The following is a 4204-nucleotide window of genomic DNA, read 5'->3' as shown; positions in this document are numbered from 1 at the left end:
GAGGAGAGTATGGAGGGTAATTACATTTGAAGCCTCTTGGTTTAATGAAGGGGTTTGCGGTTCCTTTCGAGCTCTCTTGATACATTGGCTCTTTGTGCGTAGACCACCCTGCCCTGCCTTGATTGGAGCTTGGGAGGCAGCAGGTTCAGGAACTGACCTTTTCTTAGAAGCCGATGGTGGCAAATCTGGCTGGCTCTGCATGGTGATTTTCACAGAGTTGCCCGAACTCGAATTCCCTCGACTGGAGTGGGTTTCCTCGCTGGAGTTGTCTTCAGTGGAGGCCTGTAAAAGAAGAGTTGCAGAAGCCTAGAAGGATAGATGAATCAGTTAGGGCATGGATCAGCTTATGTGCAAACTTTCTTGAGCTGGAGTAGGGTTTTGGCGCCTCAAGGTCTTCCTGGCAGCTACTTTCCTCACTGCTGTTCTCGCCTTGATTGAGGCTCGGGGGGCAGCTGGCCCAGAAGGTACTTTGCTTTTGGAAGCCGATTTTGGTGAAATCGGCTGGCTCTGCATCACAACCTTTTTCAAGGGTGGTGAGTTTTTGCAGAAGAGGACCACCGGAGCTGGTGGGAGGAATTTGAAGGGGGAGCCGTCGTCATGTACAGGTTCTGGGCCATCTTGTTGCTGCAAGGAGACAGAGCAAGGTTATAAAAATCATTGTAAGGCACTGCAAGAAAATTTGTGAGTGGTGGTACCTGTTCTGCAGGGATGTCATATTCAGCATCAAGTTGTTTCAGCAACAGTCCCAGAGCTCTCCTGAAGGCATGGGTCTTCCACATTGGCCACCAGCTCTCAAAACCATCAGTTAATGAGGTGAAAGAGAGGTTGTGAGGGACTGGGATGGCTAGAGCATCAAAGAAGGAGTAACATCTTTGACCGGTGAGGACATCGGGCAAATCAGCTCTGCTTTCTGTCAAGTGGTGGAGGAAGAAGTGTGGAGACACCTGCCCAAGACCAAACTGCCGGGCTGCTACGACCGGCTGATAACACTCATAACCAGGTTTGATGATCCTATTTGAGGTGCTCATGCCAACTGGAAGGAAGCAAGGACGGATCATGATGGAATACAAGTGCCGGGTGCTGGGGTCATCGGCAAAGCTGTCTAGCCTGAAGGAGACTGGATTTTCAAAATTTCCAGATTCAGTGTAAGGAAAGAACAGAGGGTTGTCCAGGCCTTGGAAGAAAATTCTGAACCACTCTGATGCTTCCTTGGGGATCAGTTTACTACCTGGAAGGCTATATAAAGTTTGGCCGTAGCTAGTGCAGCGGATTTGCTTCCCATTGGTATCTGGAAAGGTGCAGGTGGCCAAAGGTGGGAAGTTTGGGATGTGGTTCTGGAAATACAGCTGAGCCCATAGCTGAATAAACCACCAGGGACCTCCTGTTTTGACTGTCTTTTGGGAAAACAAGTTGACAGACATCAGTAGGAGGTATCGATAGACCTCTCCAAGGAACAGCTTGCCAATGCCAAGCTGGGTGCCTCTGGCAAGTTCATAGGCCAAGGAAAGGTAATTCTTGGTTGGAGCAAGTGAAGGGCCACAAAATATGAAGTGTTCCAACCAGAAATTCAGGAAGGCCGTGTGTTCTTTCTCTGTTACAGGGCCTTTGTTTTTCATGTGGCGTCTAAGGTAGGCACCCCAGTTTGTGCACTCTGTTTTGGAAGAGAGTTTGAAAGGGACCTTTGGCAGCATGAAAGCAGAGGGGCTGGGGGATGAAATGTCTAGACCAGTGATCATGGCCACATCTAGCAAAGTTGGTGTCATGGGGCCGTGGCCAAACATGAAACAGTTCAGAGCATCAGACCAAAAGTAGCCGATGGTTTTCAGAAGATTTTCATGCTTCTCAAGGGGAGACAATGATAAAGACAAAGCATCGGATATTCCTGTGGTTTCCCATGTGGCTTGATGAGTTTTGGATACTCTGCTGTACCATGACACCCAATCTTCAGGAGGGTTAGGCCAGGCTCGCAAGCAGTCGGCCCAAGAGGTTAGATCTAAGTTCTGATTGACGAAGGGAATCCTATTGGCCTCGCAAGAAATCAAATGGGCAGGACTCTCGGTAGAACGGGGGCCAAGACAAAGAGAATTTGGAAGAGAAGGATGCGGCAATAGAATGTCTGATACCTAAAATTAATGATGGGATAAGACATTAATTCAGATGTTTGCTGTTAATTCTAACACTATGCTCGGATGGCGAGGAGCGGTTGAGGATTACCTTCAGGCCAGAGACTGTAGCGCTGGCGCTGGATGATTCTGCCATTTGATTCGCTGCGGAGTTGAATCTGCACGATTGGGATCTAGGATTCGCGTGGCTGTGAGTTGAATCTGTTCGACGGGCGATTTGGGGATCTGAGTTTGCTCCTTCAGACAAGGGTCGCAGGTTACCGTTTGAATAGGCGACTGAGTTTGGCCTTACTCGCGTTTTATGGTAAAAGGCCGATGCGTTGCCATCGGCTCTTTGAGCGTTGACCTAGTTTGACAATCGGCAAGAATTGACATGGAAACTTTCTTCATTAATAAAGAGAGTTTTTTACAAAGAAGAGCCGATTGCTCACAAAGGGAAGAACAAAAGAAGGATCTACTGCCTAATCTACTACTACTAGTCCTATACTAGTAGATGCTAATCTAAGGGCCGTCGCTGCCCTCGTCGTCGCTGTCGTAGCTGCCGTTAGCGCTGCTGCCGGCGAAGTCCTCGTCGCTGCTGTCGTAGCCCTCGGCAGGGGCTTCTTCTTCCTCCTCATCGTCGTCCTCCGGCCCGGCGTGGAAGCGCTTCGCCGGCGGGTACTCGTCGGAGGAGGTGTCATCCTCCTCTTCCTCCTCCTCGTCGGAGGAGGTGAAGTCGCCCCAGGAGAAGAGGTCGTCCTCGCTCCCCGCCTCCAATTCCCCGTCAACGAGGAACCGGAGGTCCTCCTCCCCGTCGGGCAGGGGCTCGTCGTCATCTGACCCGACGGCGGTCAAGGGTGCGTCGTCTGGCACGACGGTGAAGTCCCAGTCCCTCTCGTCCCAATGCTCGGGAGCGCGCTTCTCGTACACCGCCATCTGGTCGTACTCCGGCATCGGCTCGCTGGAGGAGGAAGACTGGAAGGAGAGACCCGATGAGGCAGAGGAGGAGGAGGAAGACATGGTTGCAGAGGAGGGGGTTTTTTCGATGGCTAGTGCGGAGCAAGAGGATGCAGAAGCGAACTGCTCGATGCGGTTAAATAAAGGGGATATAGTGGAGATGATTCAATGCTGCGGCGGTTTCCGAGGAGGTGGTGCCAAAAAACTGTCGAATCGTGCAGTACAGAGAAGTTGAGAAGGCAAGGCATCATGATGAAAGGATACTGTGGCGGTTCTGCTCTGCCACGATGTGACCCGACGAAGGAAAAAAACAGAGTGGTTTTGGAATTATCATTACCAAAACCAGGGGGCATGTGTTATCGCCAGATTTTAACCAAGTCGGGAGATGGGTGATACGTCTCCGACGTATCGATAATTTCTTATGTTCCATGCCACATTATTGATGATATCTACATGTTTTATGCACACTTTATGTCATATTCGTGCATTTTCTGGAACTAACCTATTAACAAGATGCCGAAGTGCCCGATTCTTTGTTTCTGTTTTTGGTTTCAGAAATCCTAGTAACGAAATATTCTCGGAATTGGACGAAATCAACGCCCAGGTTCCTATTTTTCCCGGAAGCATCCAGAACACACGAGAACTGCCAGAGAGGGGGCACAGGCCCACCAAACCCTAGGCCGGCGCGGCCAGGGGGGGCCCGCGCCCCCCTATAGTGTCGGCGCCCCTTCGACCGTCTGACGCTGCCTCTTCGCCTATATAAAGCCCCTGGACCTAAAACCTCGATACGGAAAAGCCACGGTACGAGAAACCTTCCAGAGCCGCCGCCATCGCGAAGCCAAGATCTGGGGGACAGGAGTCTCTGTTCCGGCACGCTGCCGGGACGGGAAAGTGCCCCCGGAAGGCTCCTCCATCGACACCACCGCCATCTCCATCAACGCTGCTGTCTCCCATGAGGAGGGAGTAGTTCTCCATCGAGGCTCGGGGCTGTACCGGTAGCTATGTGGTTCATCTCTCTCCTATGTACTTCAATTCAATAATCTCATGAGCTGCCTTACATGATTGAGATTCATATGATGATGCTTGTAATCTAGATGTCGTTATGCTAGTCAAGTGAATTTTACTTATGTGATCTCCGGAGACTC

Source organism: Lolium perenne, chromosome 7 (assembly GCF_019359855.2).
Source record: "Lolium perenne isolate Kyuss_39 chromosome 7, Kyuss_2.0, whole genome shotgun sequence".
Lineage (NCBI taxonomy): Eukaryota > Viridiplantae > Streptophyta > Magnoliopsida > Poales > Poaceae > Lolium > Lolium perenne.
This window is presented reverse-complemented; position numbering follows the sequence as displayed.